The 23,865-nt window shown below is 33.6% G+C and overlaps 1 pseudogene; it reads left to right on the forward strand.

The window, feature by feature from the left end:
- The first annotated feature begins 541 nt into the window (after positions 1 to 541).
- LOC120077224 (sugar transport protein 12-like) lies at positions 542 to 22,442 on the forward strand (annotated as a pseudogene).
- The last annotated feature ends 1,423 nt before the right edge of the window (positions 22,443 to 23,865 follow it).

The raw sequence follows: 23,865 nt of genomic DNA on the forward strand, positions 1-23,865 counted from the left end.
CCGTGATAGAAAATTTCCATTTGCAGGCAGTCTGGCAGCCCATTATGCAGACAATCTCGAACCAACCTTTTAAACCTCGCCCAAGCATCGCTGGGCGATTTGTCCATCTTTTGTTCAAATTAGTAATGAGCTTTCTTCGTTTTGCATTCTCGGTAGGTGAAAAATCTTCTTCATAAACTTCTCCACCACCTGCTCCCAAGAAGTGATCTCTCCTGGTTCGAGAGAATAAGCCCATTTCCTAGCTTGATCACAGAGAGAAAATGGGAACAACGTTAGTCGAACTTCTTCAGCAGAGATGTTTGGGAACACAAAAGTATTGCAGATTTCAATAAAACTTCAGAGGTGGGCGTGCGGATCTTCGCCACGCCTTCCTCCGAATTAACCTGCAGCTTAGATCATCTGCAACATCACCAGTTTCATTTCAAATTTGCTTCCGTCTAAGGCAGGCCTCATGACTCCTGAAGAGAAATCATAGAGGTTTGGCAATGCATAGTCCCTAATGGGCCTGTTGCGATCGTTTGCCAATAAAATCAGATTTGCCATGACATTGTTGTTGTTTGGTGCTCCATTTCCAAGCTGCTCCGACATATCTTCTTGTCGGATTGTGGTTGCTGTCAGCGGTCTCTTAGTCTCCTTCGAAATGTTCTCTCAATCTCCGGGTTGTAGTTCGCCAGAGATTGAGAGTTCTGCAAAGAAATGACAAAAATTACCGTTAACAACTATTTTGCCAAAGTCCCCAGCAACAACGCCAAAAACTTGATGTGTTATTTTTATTGAATGGAATTATGGATGATATGCGTTGATGGATTGCGTTGTGTACTCAAGTTTCCCCAGTGGAATTCAAGTATAAATTCCCCTGAGTTTCCTGGTAAGTCAAGGGCCGAACACAGGAACTTGTGAAAATAGTTGCGTTGGTGATTTTTATGAAAACCTGCGGTAACCAGTCAAATAAACGTTGGGTTTGTTGTTTGCGTTGATGAAAAATAAATAACGAATGCGGCAGAGTTTGAAAAGAGTTGGTAGACGGGAAATACAATGAATACGCAGTGAACGGGTTGAGAAAATTTTCGGCTAACACTCCCTAGAATGCGTCCATGCTTTGCGATCATGCAACATGCATACAATAGTAAACTACCTCTCGGCGTGAATGCTACGGCTTCTAAGGCTAGAACGCATGCGATAAATATGCGATAAGTCTACAGGGTTTACACATAAACCTCTATCTCTATTTATGCGATGACAACATGACGTTCACACAAATATGCGACCATATAATATCATTTCCATTCCTAGGATGCATGCGATGCAAGTTGACAAACAGAGCTTATCTTTAAGTCCCTATCTCTTGTTTATGCAAGCCTAATCTTGCTCTTTCGAGTTCAAATTCTAACCTAGCTCTCTCGAGACATTAGGTTCTTTCTTTAGATTCTCTCTCAAATAACTCTAAAGGGTATTTTGCACAGCATAAAACAAGACAATCGCAAGTAATGAACTTCCTAGGTCATGTTAGCTTAGTTCTTCTCAACCCATTCAACTAGTTTAGCTACTCATGCGTATTAAGAGAGTGAGCAGATGTAGAAATAGAACTTCCATTGAATAGATATGAGATGAGTACAAAATAACAATACAAGTATAGTAAAGGGCCTGGAGCAATTTCTTGCTGCCAGGCGTTTACACTGTTTCTACTCGTGCTCTAAAGATATTCTCGCTCTCGCAAGAGTCGACCCGCTCTCTGCTCTTACGCCCCAAGGTTCTCTCTCAAGCTGCCCTGGATGATCTCCGACATCACCACTCTTCTCTTGCTCCGCCGTAAAATGGAAAAGAAAACCTACGAACAGAGGCGTGGACTTGTAATAGTGATGAAGTAATCAACTGCTTAACCCCTTCTCTGAAGAATGCACTTGGTATTTATAGGGCATCAAAGGTGAAAAGCGGCTCCTTTCTCCGGTTGTACAGATGGGACAACTTTAATTCCTGACTGATGTGCTGGATAATTGTCACCGATAAAGCTGAATGTACTTTGTGACCGTTATCGACTGTCAACTTAATTTGGATCCGACTGTCGTCAGCTTTCTGTCCCATCGATCTTAATTGTCCTTTCACTCGGCTATGCCCACCATGTTGTGCTGACTAAGTTACGGTGATTCTTCTTGGGCGAATTTTTGCGAGCATGATCAACGCAAAGTCTCACGGTGAAGTTGTGCTCGACCAATATATTCCTATGATCGCAATCTTTGCATTGCGTTAACGCATATTTTGCAAAAAAAATATGAAGATCAACTGCTCTAATGCGTTGGACGCATGCGACCGCAATATTATAGAATTTATGCTTGATGGACGTAATTTAACATATTTCATCAAAGCAATCCAACATTGTTTAAGAATTTAGCACTATGATAACGTGCATTTCTACCTGTTATCACATCTTTAAAAACCATGAGGATTGGAGAGAGAGTGATCAAAGATTGAGAATCAAGGATAACGACGCAAGTAATGGTGCTATTGCTTTACTACAAAATCAGATGACCACAATGATGAACTTAATTCAAGGAATTGCGAATCAGCAGCCTAACATCACAAAGCGGGCAAGTAAACGCAATTAGTCAAAACACCGCAGGGTGTGCGACTTGCAGTGATGGGCACGCAATGGAAGAATGCCCAAAGAATTCACAATCTATCTACTTTATGAAAAATAATCCATTTTTGAATACCTACAACCCCGGGTGGAGAAACCACCCCAATTTCGCATGGAAGAATCAGCAACAGAATTTCCAATTTGTGGCTCAGAAAGAAGGGCCACTTGGATTCTTCCCGCGCAATAACAGTCAGACAAGCAATCAAGCCAGTAGCTCGCAACCACCGCAATCCTCCTCCTCGGAGATCCTATTGAAGCAGTATATAGAGAAAAATGAAACTGTGTTTCAAAGTCAGGCTACGTCCATCTGTAATCTAGAATTACAGATGGGCCAGATTGCAATTGAGCTAAAGAACAGACCGCAAAGGGCTCTACCAAGTTCAATAGAACTCCCACGCAACCCGGAGGGATCAGGTAAAGAACAATGTCAAGTCGTGACATTGCGAAGTGGAGAAACTGTGGAGGGAGAAAGAAAGAAGCCTAGCCGGATTGCTCTCATTGCGGTGGAACCTGAAATTACAGTGACACAAGAAGAAGAAGGAGGAAAAGAAGCAATGGAGCCAGAAGTTGCGTCCACCTCAAAGCCAACTGAGAAGGGGACCATGAAAGTGCAGTTACCACCTTTCCTGCAGAGACTTAGAAGGAAAAGAATGAAGAGGTACAGTACCAACGCTTTCTATCTATGTTAAAACAATTATATATTAACATTCCATTCAGTGAAATGATTGAGGAGATGCCTGCATACACGAAGTTTCTGAAGGAGATGGTAACCAAGAAGAGGGACACTGGTAAGTTTGCCAAGGTGGCGTTAGCATAAAGTTCGAAATCAATAATTCCACCGAAGATGAGCGATCCTAGGAGCTATACTATACCTTGTTCCGTAAGAGGACTGTACATCGGGAAGGCATTGTGTGACCTTGGAGCCAGCATCAATTTGATGCCTCTGTCGATCTTTAAGTAGCTGAATGTGGGGCAATTTGCGCCCATGACCGTGACTCTCTAGCTGGCCGATAGATCTCTTGTGCATCCAGAGGGAAAGGTGAAGGATGTGCTGATCACCATAGACAAATTTATCCTACCAGCCGACTTCATCATCTTGGATTACGAGGCCGACAAAGATGTGCCCATCATTCTGGGGCGATCATTTTTATCAACATGTCATGCCCAAATCGATGTGCATAAAGGGGAGATCACTTTGAGCATAAACGGACAGAAGCTCAAGTTCAACATCATCCATGCCATGAAGTTTCCTGACGAACAAGACCTACATGACTCAGACGACGACCAGAATTTAAATGAAGAAAGAAATTTTGGCAAAGAGAATGAAGAAGAGGATGCAAGTGCATCCATTGCTGCCTATAATGCGATCATAATAAAAACAAGCAAAGAAGGAGAGATGATCGCAAACCAAGAAGAAGAGCTAAAAAAAATAGAAGATAGAAAAACAACGCAACCGTTCCTAGTAAAACTACCAACACTGAAATTAAAGACCCTACCAAACCACTTAAAGTACGCATTTTTGGGGCCAAATAAGAATCTGCCAATTATAATTTCCTCGGAACTTAATGAAGACCAGGAGAATGCATTGATGAGCATTCTGAGGAAGCATGTGCGACCAATTGGTTGGACGCTCGCCGACATTAGAGAAATTAGCCCAGCATATTGTATGCACTGCATTCGTCTCGAAGCAGACCACAAAGCAACGATCGAACATCAGCGTAGACTCAACCCTGCAATGAAAGAGGTCATTAAAAAGGAGATCATTAAATGGTTAGATGCGGGCATTATTTATCCTATAGCAGATAGTACGTGGGTCAGCCTCGTGCAGTGTGTGCCGAAAAAGGGTGGCATAACGGTAGTCCCGAATGAAAATAATGAACTAATACTTCAAAGGACCGTCACCGGGTAGCGCATTTGCATGGACTACCGCAAGCTGAATGCGGCACAAAGAAAGATCATTTCCTCTACCGTTCATTGATCAAATGCTAAGCTGGAAATGACTTTTACTGCTTTCTGGATGGCTATGTCGGGTATAACCAGATTATGATTGCTCCAGAAGACCAAGACAAGACCACATTCACCTGCCCATATGGGACCTTTGCTTTTCATCGTATGTCGTTCGGCCTCTGCAATGCGCCAAACACGTTCCAAAGGTGCATGTTGGCCATTTTTTCGGACTATCTTGAGAACTCTGTTGAAATCTTTATGGACGACTTCTCTGTCTATGGGCACACCTATGAAGTATGTCTAGCTAACCTGGAGAAGATACTGAAAAGATGCAAAGAGAAGAATCTAGTTTTTAACTGGAAAAAATTGCCATTTTATGGTAAAGGAGGGCATATTGTTGCGGCACAAGGCTTCCCGGGACGGGTTGGAGGTGGATAAAGAAAAAATAGAAGCCATTGAAAAACTTCCACCTCCAATAAGCATGAAGGCTGTACGAAGTTTCTTGAGGCATGCTGGATTCTACAGACGCTTTGTCAAAGACTTTTCGAAGATAGCATGACCACTGAGTGCGTTGTTGGAGGTTGATAGAAAATTTGATTTTGACGACAATTGCCTCAACGCATTCAGAGTTTTGAAGAATGCATTGATTGCCGCACTCATGTTAATTGCACTGGATTGGACACTTCCTTTTGAATTAATGTGCGATGCAAGCGGGTATGCAATGGGAGCAGCTTTGACGCAAAAGAGAAAAACAATCTTACATCCCATCGCGTATGCGAGTAAGACATTAAATCCTGCTCAGACCAATTACACCACCACAGAGAAAGAGCTACTTGCAATAAGTTTTGCATTGGAAAAATTTAGAGCATACCTACTGGGAACAAACTCATCCATACTGATCATTCGGCAATAAAGTACTTAATGACAAAGAAGGGCGTAAAGCCGAGGTTGATCAGATGGGTTCTCCTCCTTCAAGAATTTGACATAGAAATAATTGATCGAAAGGAGACGGAGAACCAAGCTACGGATCACTTGTCCAGATTGGAAAACCCTGAGGTTGACCTTAATGAGTTAGAAGTGAGTGTGGTGTTCCCAGATGAGCAACTGTTCCATATTGAAGAATTGCCTTGGTACACTGACATAGTCAACTATCTGGTTTGTGGACAATTTCCTGAAGATTATACCTACCACCAACAGAGAAAGCTCAAACATGAATGCATATATTATTATTGGGATGAGCCGAATCTGTATAAAAAAAGGGGTAGACTAGATTCTGCGGCTATGCGTACCAAATGCTGCTCAACAACGTATATTATCGCAATGTCATGACTCACCATATAATGGGTACTTTGGAGGACAGCGCACCACAGCCAAGGTTTTACAGAGTGGATTCTTTTGGCCAACATTGTTTAAGGATGTAGCTGACTACGTGATGAAGTGTGATCGGTGCCAACGCACAGGTAAAATTTCATGGAAACATGCAATGCCGATGAACATCATCTTGGATCTTGAGTTGTTGGACGTATGGGTATTAACTTCATGGGACCATTCCCTCCCTCGAATGGTAAACATTATATTTTGTTAGCCGTCGACTATATATCCAAGTGGGTAGAGGCAGTGGCTTGCGCCGCAAGCGATGCGGCGGTAATCTTTCAATTCCTGAAGAAAAATATTTTCACTCGTTTTGGCACTCCACGTGCCATAATAAGTGATGAGGGATCTCACTTTGTCAATCATATGTCAAGGAGCTGCTGCGTAAATATAACATTCTCCACAAAGTGGCCACCGCATACCATTCGTAGATGAATGGTCAAGCTGAGGTGTCCAATCAAGAAATCAAGCTGATACTTGAGAAGGTAATAAGGCCTTCGCGGAAGGATTGGGAAACAAAGCTCGACGATGCATTGTGGGCATACCGAACTGCATTTAAAACACCCATAGGTATATCCCTGTATGCATTGGTATTCGGTAAGGCATGTCATTTGCCTCTAGAGCTAGAATACAGGGCATTGTGGGTAGTGAAGAAACTGAATTTGACTTGGAGAATCCAGGAGAAGCGAGAAAAATTTAACTGGTCGAGCTAGAAGAATGGAGGATTAACGCATATGAGAACACAAAGATATACAAGGAGCGCACAAAGCGCTTGCACGACAAACACGCAGTAAAAATCTCCATGTGGGACAAAGGGTCTTGCTCTTCAATTCACGGCTACAGCTCTTTTCTGGCAAGTTAAAATCGCGCTGGTCCAGACCCTTCATCATTAAAGAAATATTCCAACATGATGCGATGGAGCTAATTACTGAAGACGGGAGCCGTACGTTTAAAGTTAATGGGCAGCGAGTAAAAGCATATCACGGAGAAGGCTGGCATCACCAAGTCGACTTCGTGGAACTAAGAAACTTTGAATAAATAAAGAAGTAGGTGGTCCCTACGTTATCAGACGATCGAAACTCATCAGGGACGCAAGTTTTAGGAATCATGGAATCTTCAACTTTTCTCTACTACTCTTAATTTTCATTACACTATATCTTTTCAGCTTTATCTATTCTTAATTCTTAAAAAAAAAAAAAAAAGGAGGAAATTACAGTAAAAGAATGTTGTTTTGTTTAAAATTATTTGACCCTCTCACTGTTTCTCTTATAACGATCGAGGCATAGGATTGTGGAGGTGTTACACGAAGAAGCAACGTATCTTACTCCGTCACCGCAATCCAACGAAGATAGATCGCCGCAAATAAGGATGCATCAATACACAATGCGGGCGACAACGCATATTTAGGGGTTGTATTCTTCCTTCACTCTATTTCAAATTTTGCACTATCGCATCGCATTTTAGTCTTAAAAGTTTTATCACCACATCCTATTTGATTACCACAATCATTTAATATTGATGAATTTAGTAAGTTACCGCATGCCACTTCTTTTCCAATTATGATTTCAATGATGAAAAAAATACTTCTATTCCTTTCGTATATACTAGAGTCAACTTAATTTTAAGATAGTCACCTCACAAAATATTTCTATAAGTTAGGGGTCTGCTAGCTTTCTTTCAAACTCTCTTTACGAAGCTTTCTACGAAAATCGCATGACTTCTTTCAATCTTTTGGCAATGAGGACATTGCCGCATTTTAAATTTGGGGGTGAGGTATTTATTTTCGACCTTCCTATTTTTGACCTTGCTATTCTCTAAAACAAATATTATATATATATATATATATATATATTAGAATAACAACTCCACTGTCAACGCAATGGGGAAACCCATGTTGATAAGAGTTAAGTTGTGAAGGGCACTTACCCGTAGTTGGATGTCGCATGACACACGTGGGGGCAAGCCAAAACAAAATTAAGTTGCCAGGATCAACACATAAATATAATGACTGCAACTCCACTGCCAAGTAGGTATGAGTTTAATCTGAGAAGAGCGCATTACTCGTAGTTAGATGTCCGCATGACACACGTGGGGGCAGGCCAAAATGAAGGCAAGGCACTTGGATCAGTGCAAGGTCAGAAAAAATAATAATGTCAAGAAATATGCAAGGATAAAATCATTTGGCACCCTGGTGGAAAAGTTTCCTTTTTGAAATAAATCATGCGATGTCCCAGAATTTAGTAAAGTTCTTTTGAAGGTTAAGCTTGCGGTCCCTAGGTCTTAGAAATATTTTAAGAGGAGACTTGAATAAGACTTAAGGAAATTTTGGTATATAGGTTTTGAATGAAGTATCCTTGAGAAATCTAGGAAAAGAGAATTGCGGTCGACTTGCTAAAGGAAATCTTTAGCTTATGCTTGAGAACAAGCATTGTTTAAACTTGGGGGTGTGATAACGGGCAGAAATGAACGTTATCATAGTATTAAGTTCTTAAACAATACTGGCTTGCGTTGATAAAACATGTTAGATTGCGTCCAAAAAGCATTAAATTCATAATATTGCAGTCACATGCATTCATTGCATAGAAATAGTTGATTTTTATATTTTTATGCAGAATATGTGTTGACGCAAGGCGAAAAGAGTGATCATAGGAAATCATTGGTCGAGCGTAGCATTACCGCAAGATTTTGCGGTGATTGTGTTTGCAAACATTTGCTCAAGAAGGATTGCCGCAACTTGGTCGGCGCAACATGGTGGGTGCATCTGGGTGAAAGGCATAATTAATCACGATGGAATAGCCGATGACAGTCGAATCCGAATTAAGTTGACAGCAGCTAACGATAACAAGTACATTCAACTTTTCGGTGACAAATATTCGGCACATCAGTCAGAGAATTAAAGACGTTCCATCTGTGCAATCATGAGAGAGAAGCCACCTTTCACCCTGGAAGTTCTATAAATACCGAAGGCATCCTTCAGAAAAGGGGTTCACCAGTTCAGCAGTTCAGAGAGTTAAAGAATTTTTCCTTAAATAGTTTAGCCTTGTTCTTATATTTCTTTTATTTTAAGGCGGATGCGAGAGAAGGAAGTTGTGTCGACAGAACGTTCTGGTATGCTTGGGAGAGCGCCGGAAGCTTCAAGATCAGAGAGAGGGCCAGCTCTTGTGAAAACAAGAATATCTTTTGAACCGAATAGAGATTGCCAATGTAAAAGCCTCGGTTAGCAAGGGATTGCTACCAGGCTCTCTACCTTTATCTTCCATTGTTATTTTGTATTCAAACTCATTTATAAAAATGGAATTAACTTCTCTATATTTGTTCACTCACTGTTATTTACGCATGAGTAGCTAAATCTGTTGAATGGGTTGAGAAGAACTTAGCTAGCATAACTAGGCATCTTCATTCCATGCGATTATCTTGTATTATGTATGCTTCATTCGTCCATTAGAGATACTTGGAAGGGTAGTCTAAGAACAAGATCTAGGCTTGGGAAAGTCAGATTAGAATCTAAGCTCGAGAGAGTTAGATTAGAACATATAATCAAGAGATAGAAGCTTAGGAATAAGCACTATTTGCTATTAACGCATCGCATGCATCCTAGAGATAGGATATGATTGTGTGCGGTCACCTTGCCTTTGTGCATCTTGCATCATTGCATAGGAAAAGAGTAGAGACTTAGAAATAAGCTCTATGGACACTTTTGCATTCAACACATGCGTCCTAGACTTAGGAGCACTGCATTTGCATTGGAAAATGACTTGTTGTGCATGAGTGTAGTATGATCGCATAGTCTAATGTATTCCCAAATAACGCTAGCTAAAGACCTTCTCAACCCATTCATCCTCATACTCAGTGCATCTATCACAATTTCAAACTTTTCTCAAATCCGCCGCAATTGTTAATTTTCCATTACCACAATCAACAAAACCAAACAACTATTTGAGACACCAGTTACCGCAAAGTTTTCCTAAAAATTACCACCGCATATTGTTTTCCAAATCCATGAGTTCGACCCTGGACTTACCAGAAAACTCAGTGTGGTTTACACTGGGATTCCACTAAGAAAACTTGATTGCTCAACGCAATTCCATCACCGCATTTCATCCATAATTCCACATCATAAAATAACGCATTAATGATCAAAATGGGCAGTCGTAAGATAATATTTAGTTTAGTAGTCAGTGGACAAAAAGAACGAACTCGTACTAAAAAAAACATTATTACTTGGTGATCCTTCACAAGGTGGTTAAAAATAGTCAACTAAAAACAATCAAAAGTTGCCATGGATTTTGGAAGCAATCGTTGAGGAGACCTAGATGACAATTGTTGATGATAGTAGTTTCAAAGGAGTTAGTTGCAATCTTTGAAACTGAAAGTGATGTGATAATCCACAAATTTTGCTTCAATAAGAGCCAAAGGGAAAGATTTTTGAGGTTTGCTAAGAAGGAGATTGATAACACTTTCAATAAGAGATTTTAGTGCTCCCATCTGTTCCACTATGCAAAAACTCTATGTGAGGATTTGGCAAACAGACTAATGTTTCAATGGCTAAATCGAAAAAGAGAGGGTATTGACGAGGCAGGGAGGGAGAAACCTCAATGGGTCAAAAAGAAGGAGAAAATGTTACCACAAAATTGGATACAGAGCACGAAGGGCGGGAGACTAAAATTTTACTTCCGTTTTTTTTAGATCTTTTAATAGCTTTCTTGATAAAATGCTATGCTTACATGCTATAGAAAGTGATGTTTGTTGTAATATCTCTAGGTGAGGATCAATGGCAGAGGTATTGACTTGCCTTGATAATTTTGGTGAAGGGGATGGGAGTTCTTGAGAGAATTGTTTTAGGGAGGAAGAAGCAATGTAGAGAGGATTTTTTTAAAACTTATTTCACGTAATGAAATTATTACCACTCCTCTGGATCTTTCAAAATATGACAGAGTGAAGAGTAGTTATCAGATAACTCCCTTCACATTACGTAAAATAACTCCCTTGGGAGTTATGTTACTTTTAACTATATTAAACATAATATAATTAAAATAAATTATGTATTATATCATATATAATATATAACCTATAGTTTATATTATTTTATATAACCTATAGTATTAATATGAATCATATTCATATTAATTTAACTCATAGTATTTATATGAATCTCATTAATATAATTAATACTTGAATCATACTCAAATATTTATTTCTCTAATTAACTTTATATTATAATGTATACAAATCCATTCTATTAACTGTATCTCTTACAATTAATTCCCTTTAATTAATTTAAACAATTCAAATTAATAAAAAAAATTAATTGATTCTCATTAACCCTTATTGAGCTAGCAAGAGGACCTTAAGGACCTACAGATTACAAGCTCCAATAATATGAGATTAACTAATTAAACTCTTTAATTAAATTAATCAATTTATTAATTGTTAGTCACTCCACTAAAGACCGACAACTGCACTCTTCGTACTGTAGATATATTTATGTGTTCATTGAATATTACCAGTCAACAGTAAGTTGACCCCTCACAAATTGTTCGTAACTACAACTTGGTCAAAATTATCGTTTTACCCCTGTAGTTACATCTAACTCCTTAAGTGTCATTGATAATGAACAAATAGTTTATAGTCCAACTATAAATTAACCCCTCTTGGTTCAATGAAAGGGTGAGACCTCATTGTTCAAGTCCCGAAATCAACTATTAAGGGAGTAATTTATTTACTTTTCTTGTCTACGAGAAGGATTGAATTTCATCTTATCTAGCTGTGTTCCTAACTCCATTCTTGAACAAATCCCCAAAATGGTTAGCATATTAAGTCGGCGAAACAGACCACTTTCATCCATACATATTAAAGGATTGCTCTCATAAATAGGAGTTCACAACTCACTCAAGATTAAGGTCAAGTCACCTATGGTCATCCTAGTGAAAAGGTAGTTTCTACAAACAATGGGGTTATACTATAAACTAATCATTTCGTGGTTCGGTCTTATATAAACTCCTTATACAAGATATCTTCACCTATATGTCTCCACATTAACAATATGGATCATATCTTCTATAACACATACAACTCATGTAATAGTTATCAAGCGGGTCATATGCTCAGTATCACTAAGATGGCATCCAACCTTAACCATATACTTCAGACCTTTTAGGTTATTACTTGAACATGATCCACTTGTATGTTTACCACATACTGTTCAAGTTATATTAAACAATCTTAGGCCTTCGTTTAATGGATCAAGTTAATATTATCTAAATGTCAAATAAAATACTTCTTATTTTATTAAATAAATAATTTGTATTTACAAATTACAAACTACAAGATTGACGAAATTTAGGATACTAAATCCAACAGTAACTACAAGGGTAAAATGGTAATTTGACCCAAAATAGTTATGAGCAATTTTTTATGGGTCAACTTACTGTTGATTGGTTATATCCGTGGATACAAAAATATATTTAAAGTGCGAAGAATGCGACTTTCAATCTTTAATGGAGTGACCGACAGTTAATAAATGTTGATTAATTTAATTAAAAAGTTTAATTGATTAATCTCGTATCATTGAAGCTTATAACCTGTAGGTCCATAAGATCCCATTATTAGCTCACTAAGTATCAAAACAAGGAATAATTGTGTTTTCGAAAATTTGAATCGTTCAAATTATTTATGGAAATTTAAGTTATTAATTATATTAGTATGATTAATATAATGTATAATATATACTGATACATTATAATATATAGTTAATGATGCTTTTTTTTTAATTAAAACTTTATAATATGTGAGAGATAAATATTTGAATGAGATTCAAAATTATTTATTTAAATAAGACTTATATAAATATTATAGGTTAAATTTAATGTGAATATGATTCATATTAAAACTATAGGTTATAAGAGAGAGTTGCATTATAATATGATTATAATGCATATTATATGGTTTGTTAATTAGTTAACTAACCATATAATATACATATTATATTATTAATATTTGAATAATATAATTATAACCCCCATGATATGGGAATTATTTGGCAAAACATGAGAGGGATTTATTCCTCGCTCTTCTCTTTAATATGTTTTCTTTGTAAAACACTTAGGAAGAAGATTTCTCTGAAAAATTCTAAGAAGTTCTCTCTCTCAATACCAACACCTCTCCCCCTGTAAAATTTCTTCTGCCAAAAGCAACAAAGAAGGAGCCTACATGTCCTTTCCTTATTATAAAAAATAACAAGTTTACTACTTGGTGGTGTCCATCTTGGAGGAAGAGTTCCAATGATTCGACAGAAGGTTTGTTTGTGATCTCGGAGGAAAATTTCGTGAAGAATTCTTGTTCATCAAGAATAAGTTTCCTCTTCTCTAATTTCTCTGTAGAAAGTATGCTTAAGCTTCTTGTATATTTATCCTATTAATTAAAGCATGTGTTCTTTTTTCCCCCTCAATTTTTTCACTATACATAAATTCAATTCAAATTGTACGACGTTCACACTTCCGTGAGGAATTTGATTCCTTCAAGAACAAACCATATTTCACCAAAACTTTACTATACTTAGGATCTTGAAGAAAATAACGACATTACTGTATAATAAATTTGTTCGAAAGATAACCTGACATACTTGTTTACAGAGGCATTACCTACCGCAACCTTTGAAAAATTCGTGCACAACATTGGAATGCGGTGACTCATAGATCTCAAGCGATGTTTCCATGAGGGGGAGCAAATACATTGTATTATTTTAGGAGTATTAGATTATATGAGATACGTATTCTTTTTCCTTTATTAGGATTTTTTTCCCATTGGGCTTTCCCTCGTAAGGTTTTAATGAGACATATTTCATATATAATGGGTATCTAAGGGGAAGTGTTATAAATATTATAATATAGGTGTTAGATAGATGTCTAGCTTAGTGTCCAAAAAACCAAATGACATTCTCTCACTAACTCCATATGGCTTTATACATGTTGTCCATATGTCCTACAATTACACTCTCTTGGTGTCCATGTAATACCACATCCTAATTGCCAAATTGACCATAAATAATGACATTTGGTAGATTGTAAAAAAACACTTATTCGTGAAAATTAATGAGAATTTTGGAGAGAGAATAAGAAAGGAGAGATTTCCACAAATTTCATAATTTCCATGATTTTCTTTCTATAAATTTTCTATATTTTATTTTATTTGTTTATTTTAATATTATAATTCTTTGATAATTGTACCTCCTCAATTTTACAAATCTGTTATATTATACCATCACCTTTAATTGTTTGTACCTTTTGGATTTTCATCTTATTTCTTTTGGATGTATTTTAGAACATTTTATAAAGGGACATTGCTAGAGAAGAGATGGAAAAAAACAAATCAAGTAAACTAATACCATGGACAATTAAAAACAACTATATTTGTATCTTTATGGTTTTTTTCAATAATTCTTTTACTTCTTTTTAATTTGATATAATTTTAGACCTTTTTGGCAAAGATGATAATGTAAATAAAATTTTGTATCTTTTGTTTTTACAGTATTAATAATTAAAATTTTGAATTCATGCAAACCATTTCAATGAATAAATGGAGCTTTCAAAAAATTTATTCAGACCATCATCTATTAACAAATAATTTTATTTTTGTTTTTTCATCGAACTTTATTTTTAAAATGTCATAAGAGGATTTCTTTTACAAGAGAGCTTTCCGAAGAAGATGAAAAATTAAAGGTCTCTCCATTTGCAAAGGAAATATTGAATCATATCAAAATAGAGCCTTGAGAATCTAAACATTTTCTTTTTCATTGATGAAGAAGTAACATTGTTATTAATTCAGAATATTTGTAATAAATAGTAAAATAAGAGAAAAAATCTAAAAATATATTCTCTCTTTAAAATATTTGCAAATATAGAAGTATTAACTAGTTAACCTTTGAATTTTTTCTAATTTCCAATTTCATCCTCCCTTATCTTGTCTTGTTGTATACTTTTTTTTTTCCTTCCTCCGGTTTTGCTTCTTCCCTTTATTTTTTTTTTATTTTCTTTTCTTTCTTCGATTTTTCCTTTTTTTTTTAATTTTCTTTCCTTTATCCGATTTTTACTTCGTTCTTTTTTTCATAAGAATTATGAGACTGAGTTTCGTACCCAAGACTTGAAAGTATCCAATTCATAAGTGACTTAACACCAACAAGTCAATTATCAAATTTGATTATTATAACGAAACATTAAATATAAATAGCAAATAAAAATGGATTTGAAAGAAACTATTTTTTCTAGTCCACAAATTCGCACTAGAAACATTTCTTAAAAGTTTGAAATAAGAAACGAGAATAGTTATTAAACAAGTTTATTTCTCAAAAAATGAGAAATGTGAACGATATCAAACATGCCAAAAAAAAATTCTTTTTATAGGACTTTAAGAGTATGATATCTATCATAAATAAACTTGAAAAGTGGCACAGATGACCCAAAATGAAGGGCACAAATTAAAATATTTATGTATCCGTGTACCGTAATATTCGTGTATTGATAATGACAATTATTAGTGATAGAACTTAGGTAGATATCAGTCATATTCATGTATTAGTGATATGGAATTTAGGTAGATATTCGTGGTAGAAGTCTATTAATGATAAAAGTCAATTATTGATAATCATGATAAAAGTTTCTCAATAATAGTCACTGATAGCTTTGAGTATTAATCTTGCAAAATTGATAGTCACTAATGAAAGTCTATCCGTGATAGCCACTAATATTTTCTATTATTTATAGCTTATTCTTTGATGATTTTTTTCACAATTAATATCCACTTATAGAAGTTTATCATTGATAGCCAAATTAATGAATTTAATTAATAAAGTTTAATCTCGAACTAAAGTGTAAGTGAAATGTCTAGAAGTTATCACTACTAGCATCTTATTAGTGATAGAAGCTATCAATGATACTGATAACATGTTATTTGATGGAAAAAAGGAATGACAGAAGTTATCTCTAATAACATGTTATCAATGATAGAAGCTATCACTGATAACTACGATATAAGTGATATCAGTGATAGAACTTAGGTGATATCTATTTATCGACGATATCAATGATACAAAAGTTCATCATTGATAGCCACTGCTAAAAGTTATCGGTGATAGCTAGTGATTGAAGCTATCAATGATAGTCATAACTGTCAGTGATATCTGTATATTAGTGATATGACTTAGGTATATATCAATAAAATGATGATGTTGATGATATTGATGATATGACTTAGGTTAATATCAGAGATAGTAACTTATAGACCTCTTATTGATAGACTTTTATCACTTATAGCTTTAAATGTTAATTTTTGAACGATGATAGTTTCCTTTCAAAAGTTGATAACTACTTAAAAAAGTCTATCATTGATATCCACTAATAGCCTTAGGTGTTAATATTTCAACTTTGATTCCAATTAATTAAAGTGTATCAATGATAGCCATTGAAAACTGATAGTAACTTGAAAGGTAATATTTCAAGTGTTATTATTTTAAGGTTATATTAATATTTCTCAAATTAAAAACTACCACTAATAGCCGCTATCAATGATAGCAACTAATAGTAGCTATCAGTGGCTATCTGATAGATGCTATCAGTGATAGTTTTCAATTTGAGAAAATCGGAAAAAGAAGCATGAAATAGAGCGATGCTTGAGGGCTTTTTAGTACTTTACCTATATAACTATCACTGATATCTGGGGCTAATTTTGTATTATATGCCTAATATATTTATCTTTGTTCTACATTTTTTTATTATTTTGGGTCTGATTATTATTTGTGCAACCAACCCATTAATTTATCCATTATATTTCAAATCTAAATTGTGGTGAAACAAATTTATATCGATGTTAAGAATTTTCATGATGACACGAGCCCACATGAGACAAAAAAATTAGTAATTTGTGAACAATTGAACTAATAAACCATTAAGATGAATTAAAATCGAGGTTGAAAATTTACAGAAATAGCACATTGAAGTTTTCATTTTACAAAACTTGCTTCTTTTTGAAAATTCATTCATCAGTTTTTCTTGGTTCATCTTGGACGAGATCAACCTCCTATATTTACTTTAAAAAAATTAACTTTTTCTAATTTATCGATTGTTTTAGCATTTTGGGCCTTTCTATGTAGACATACAAAAAATTTTATTAATTTTTCCAGATATTATGTAATCTAATCTTATACCAAATCTTATATATATTCAAATTTTCTCCCAATTTGATTATCTTTACCAAATATTATATCAAAATTTTTATGTAATTTTTTAAATCTTTAGCCCAATTTCTAATTTTTAAATCAGTTTACTAATTATGCAAATGGATTTTTTAGATGGATCCCAAGTGTTGATTTTGATTTTTACATTTTGGTAAAGATTAAATTTTCCAAAAAAAAATTAGGTAAGCTATGGAAAATATATAAAATCTCTGTATTAATTAGATTAGCATTGAGATCAGTGAATTCTCGAGCAGATTAATATCTTACCTTTTTCTCTTTTCTTTTTCTTTTCTTTTTTTTTTTTGGAAAATTTAAGCTTTTCCAAAAGTTAAAAATCAAAATGCAATCATCCGTCCTAAAAAAATCTAGGAAATCTTGAAATTCATATAATTGTAAAATTTTGAAAAATTACATAAGAACTGAATATAATATTTGGCAAAGATAACCGAATTTGGAGAAAATTTGAAAATATATAGGATTTGGTATAAGATTTGGGTAGATTACATAATATTTGGGAAAATCAACTTAGTGTTTAATCTACAAGATGCAGGGAGAAAGGCCAAAATGACCAAAACAATAAATAAGTTAGAAAAAGTTTATTATTTGACTAAGTCTTGGTGGCAATCTCACTCGAATGGAACCAAAAATTGTTTGAAATTTTTTTACAAATGGTGCTAATTTTTGTAAGATGAAAACTTGAACACGCTATTTCTGACAATTTTCCATTAAAATCATATTGTCCACACAGTTCATATAATTTCCATCAGTTTTGCAATTTCACTAACTATGAAGATATTTTAATCGAAAGTAATCATTTAAAATCTAAATTGGAAGGAATTTAAATATGTGACAAAGAGGAATTGAGGGTTTTTAATTAGATCCGTTAATTAGATGGTGATTGATTTGATTAATGATAAAATTAAAAAAAAAAAGTTAACAGAATATTTTGTGAATATATGCGGTAGAATGTTGATTTGTATTATACTAACTAAACTCAAATCATGTTGATGGGCCAAACACTCCCTTAAAATTTGATTTTGTCATGTCAAACTCAATTGATATACGAATGTGTTAGCCACTAATATGTATGTGGTTTGAATTTCCCTACCTTTATTATACTAAATAAAAAAAAATCGATTTCATGCTTAAGTGGAACAATTAGATTTGGATATTAGAATACTATTATTTTATTTTCTTATTTGTTTTTTTAGAGTTGGAAAAATAAGTTCTCTTTATTTTTTTATATTGTGTATCTTTTCGTAGGATCGATTTGTATGCATTTTCTTATAAGCCTCCAGTATAAAAAAATTCTCACGTTTTCATATAATTTTTATGTATTTTTATTCAATTGTAATTAAATATGTATATTTGGGATTTGAAGAAATTTAGAAAAGGAAGATTTTTTGTAAGATGTTTAATTGGAAATCAAATCTAAATTTAATCATAAAAATCAAGTAATAAACATTTGCACATACCCTTCCAACTATCATAAAAATGGGAGATCTATAAAAGGAAAAATAAGATTAACATTGGAAAATGCAGTTGTATAACTATTTTTCATAAGCAAAAGAAATTCGTTTGGCATTAGAAGGGAATTTTTTTATATAGAAAAATCATAGATTTTTTTTTAAAAAAAAAATATTTATGAAAATTAACTTTTAATTCGCTCTCATAATTTACAAGGTATCAATTGAGTAGGTCATAATAGTTCAATCAGTATTTAAGAGATGGATTGATTTTTAACTTATTAGCGTAATCGATAACTAATATTCATTAATGTGCTAAGAAAATTTTCATTTCTAGATTTCAATTATATTTTTGGACTTTTTAACTTTTTTTTTCTTTTTTTAATCTCTTCTCTCTTCTCAATCAATTTGGTGTTTATATATCAATTTAAGTAAACATTTTAATAAGTTATTATTGATTTATTAAAACAAATAATTATATTAAGTTTATTAAATGTTGACAACCGCCTATGCGATCAACTCTAGCGAAAACCACCCCGAATGTCCGATTTCAGTAATGACCACCTTCGATGAATACATCCAATGGTCAACTCTATCGATCACCTGCACAACCAACTTCGATGACTAACTCCAACGAAGAATACCTTTGACCCCCAATTTCGACACTAGCTCCAACAACTCCTTTCGGCGGCCAACTTCCAATGATCACATTCGACAACCAATTCATAATGTTTTAATAGTATTATGTCATGGTAATTTGGCATTAATAGAAACATTGTTTGAGTATAATAAATCAAACAACCTTGCATATAAAAACAATTTTGAAACCAATTTGTATAACATTTTGAAACATAAGAACCAAATGGAAACTAGACCCAAAACTATGAAACAAAAAAATATATTTTCTCTCTTTCTTTCATATTATTTTTTTATTAATTTAATTCTTAAAAAAACGAAACCAATGAAATTAACTAAATCCTCACACTCGTAAACTTTAATTGTTAAAATTGGGGTGTATGAACTAGGAGTGATCATTGAAACTGCTAAAATCGAACCGAATGTTAAACCGAAATGAAACTGGATTGATGTGGTTCGCTTCAATTTGATATGAGTCCCAAACCGAACCGAATCGAACCATGAACCTCTAATATAAACCGTAGGAAAAATAGACAAAAAAAAAATCTAAGTAAATAATTGTTTTTTCAGACTTTTAAATATAAAAAGAAAATAAACTCCAATATAAACAAAATAAATTTGAGGTGGTGAACTTACAACAACTTAACAGGTTTATATGTAAATTTGATTAATATATTAATATATATTTTGGTTTTTGAAGATTAATATATTGAAACTAATTACCATATCAATTGAAAGCAATTGATAATAATGTTGAATTGGTTGGATTTTGCTTATAAAAAATTTAAATCTATTTGAGTAATATATCTCCATGTCTAATATATATCCTATCACAACAAAACAACAATTTAATCCTTAATCAACTTTTTGTTAACAAAATTAAATACCCTTTTTTTCCCGAAAATTTTAATATATTAAAAGATAAACCCAAAATAAAAATTACTTAAAACATGGGCCAAGACATCTTTTTATGCTAATATATGATTTATATCCTCAAATGTACTCTTTTTTATAATAGTAGTAATAATAATAATGATAATAATAACCTCGTTTTATTTTTATTTTTATTTATTATTTTTTTCAATTAGATTTCTCTCTTGTGATATTTAGACCAAGAATAGGAAACATATTTTTAATCTTAATCCTATAATTTTCCATAATCTAATCTTCCACCTACACAAAGATTTTGATTTTGGGTTAGGAAATGGATTCCTAACAATGTAAGGAAATATTTGTGTTTATATTCTCGCATTCATCACTTCTTTTCATTCACCAAAATCACTTTCTTTCCATCAATCATAATTCCTTTCAAGTACTTTTATTTTCCAATTTTTTTCTCTCTAAACTCAGCAACCAAGATAGTCGGCGGTGGGTTTGAGCTCAACCGTAATGAGGGCGGTGGGATAAAGAACTATCCCGGAGAGCTTACTTGTTATGTGCTAATAACTTGTATTGTTGCTGCCATGAATGGACTTATCTTTGGTTACGACATCGGTATTTTTGGTAATTATTTATCCTCGTATTCTTTTTATTATTCTCTTATTTTTCTTTCTCCTTATAGTCTTCGTTCATTCCATTTTTCTTTTTGTTTTCGTTGATTAGGTGGTGTCTCCTCCATGGCTCCGTTTTTGCAAAAAAAATTCCCATCTGTTTATCAGAAAGAAGCTCTAGATACTTCTACCAATCAATATTGCAAGTTTGACAGTCTTACTCTCACCATGTTTACTTCTTCTCTTTATTTGGCTGCTTTTTTGGCATCTTTTGTAGCCTCTTGGATCACCAAAACTTTTGGTCGTAAGAAGTCCATGCTTCTTGGTGGCTTTGTATTCTTAGTTGGTGTTGTCGTTAATGTTGTTACTCAAAATATCGCCATGCTCATCATTGGACATATTTGTTTAGGCATTAGTGTTGGGTTTTCACTTCAATCTATTCCACTTTATGTTTCAAAGATGGCTCCATCTAAATATCGAGGTTCTCTTAATGCTGTTTTTCAATTTTCCATTACAATTGGTATTCTAGTGGCTAATTTTGTCAATTATGGTACTGCTAATATTCATGGTGGATGGGGGTAGAGGGTAAGTTTGGGTGGTGCAGTCATGCCTGCATTATTTATCATTATCTCAGCTTTATTCCTTCTGGATACTCCAAACTCAATGTTAGAAAGGGGTGAAGTAGAGAAGGCAAGAGCCATGCTCCAACGTATTCGCGGTGTGTCTGAAAAGGACATAGAGGCAGAATTTCAAGATATCATGGCAGCAAGTATGGCTGCTAAAGCAGTCAAACATGCTTGGAAAAATTTGAGAGAGATAAACTAGACCACCACTAGTAATGTCGATTCTAATTCCATTTTTTCAACAATTGACCGGTATCAATGTGGTCATGTTCTATGCTCCTGTATTGTTCAAGATAATTGGTTTTGGAGACAATGCTTCTCTTCTTTCATCTGTCATTACTGGTGGGTGGTATTAGTACTCTTACAACTTTTGTCTCTATCTATGGCACTGATAAGTGGAGAGGAGGATCTTTTTCTTGCTTGGTGGAATCCTCATGTTCATTTTTCAAGTTATTAAATTTTTTTTCTTTAGTTTTATTAGTTTTATTTAATTATTAAAATAATAAAAGTTATTTTATATGCATATTTTTATTTGGTTTTCTAAAACAAAATTTAGCCAATAATATATTTTCTCTGGACTATTTTGATTCTGATAAAAAAATGGCATTTGTAGATTTTGGTTGCTGTGTTTATTGCTTGGAAATTTGGAGTTTTTAGTGAGGTTACTTTTCTACCTAAATGGTATGTCAATGTCGTGGTATTGTTTATCTGTATTTATATTCAAGCCTTTGCATGGTCTTGGAGGCCTTTGGGATGGTTGGTTCCAAGTGAAATTTTTCAGATTCGAGCTCAAAGTGTAACCGTCTCAGTGAATATGTTCTTTACTTTTTTGATTGCTCAGATCATCCTCACCATGCTTTGTCATATGAAATTTGGATTGTTTTTTTCTTTGTTTTCTTCGTGGATCTAATGACCCTATTCGTCTATTTCTTCTTACCGGAGAAAAAGGATATCCTTATTGAAGACATGTCCTATGTTTGGAGACAACATTGGTTTTGGAGTAGATATATGCCTCAACAACTTGTTAAATTTCGTCCTCAAATTTAGGATTTGAAGTCTCAACCTTATTACCATCATTTTTTTTTCTTCTACCCTAATACTTTACTGTTTTAGCCCTTTGGTTTTAATCTCATGGAATAAAATTTCTTTTTCAAGTTTACATTTTACTTTCTTTGTTGTTAATGCCACCATAAATTTATGGTCTATTTTCTTTTCTGTAGAATAACATAATGCTTAAAAGTAAATTTCATAAACTATTATGTTTTGTAAATTCTCCAAGAGTCTTTTATTTATTCAATATATTTTCTCTCAAAAATTGTTTCTCTATAGATTAAGAAAGAAAAAAAAAACTTTACCATTGAATAATTCGAAATTGACTGAAAATTTTAATGAGAAAGCGAATAAATCCAATTATCCAAAATATCTTCAATCTTGAAATCAAATTTAGACCAATTGAACGAATTAATTAATTTAAACAAATTGAACTAATTAATTAATTTAAAAAAATTGAACTAACTAATCCTTCAATCGTTGACTGAGAAGGAGTTATCTAGAGAAACTCTAAGAAGATAAAAATATAGAGACTCTTGTAAATTTGGAGAGTATAATGGAAATACGGATACCAATAAAATATAATATTAAAATAAATATAATATAATATAATAAATATTAAAATAAATTAAACATAATATATAAATAAACAAAATAAATTATAAAATAAGAAAATTCTCTAAATTCTCTCATTTCTCCATTTTTTATGAACTTTGTCGTATCATCCAAAACCTATCAAATGCCATTAATAATGTGTAATGTTGAGACAGATGCACAACACTTAATGAATATAAAGCATGAGCATTTAATGAACATCTATTATCATAATATTTATAATAGAGACAAAAAATAGAGAAGAAAAAAAGTGAACTTTAATATAGAAAAAAAGATAAATAAAATCCAATGTGTTTATGGGTCTTCCAATCAAATGTGATTGAGGAAGAAAAATATTATGTGCATCTTCAGTTACATCTTTTCTATGCAATCTAATATTTTAGTCTACGATTTTTAATTTCGTCAATTTAAACTTCAAACTTTGTAATTTGCCAATTTTAACTCTAAACTTTCAACAATTTTAACGTTAATAAATGTATCGATTTACGATTAAATTTTATTTCAATCACTATTAAAAAGCTTTCCTGTACATACCCAAATTCATGTGTCCCACTATGATCGTTACAATTTTTTTATTAAAAGATTACAAAAGAAAACTAAATGATTTCTGATTGGGTGACCACAATCATGAAAATCACAAATCGAACTCTTGAAAGTAGGATCCACACTTAAACAAATAGACTATTGTGATCCCTCGTGGGTCTACTATAATTTTCTTCCAACATTATATTTTTTGAAAAAATAATAAATAAGTACCTATCTTAAAAAATATGTGACTTTGGATATGTGTGAGAACCCTTTTTTA

The sequence above is a fragment of the Benincasa hispida genome, chromosome 5 (assembly GCF_027475165.1).
Source record: "Benincasa hispida cultivar pf3 chromosome 5, pf3_genome.v1.1, whole genome shotgun sequence".
Classification (NCBI taxonomy): domain Eukaryota; kingdom Viridiplantae; phylum Streptophyta; class Magnoliopsida; order Cucurbitales; family Cucurbitaceae; genus Benincasa; species Benincasa hispida.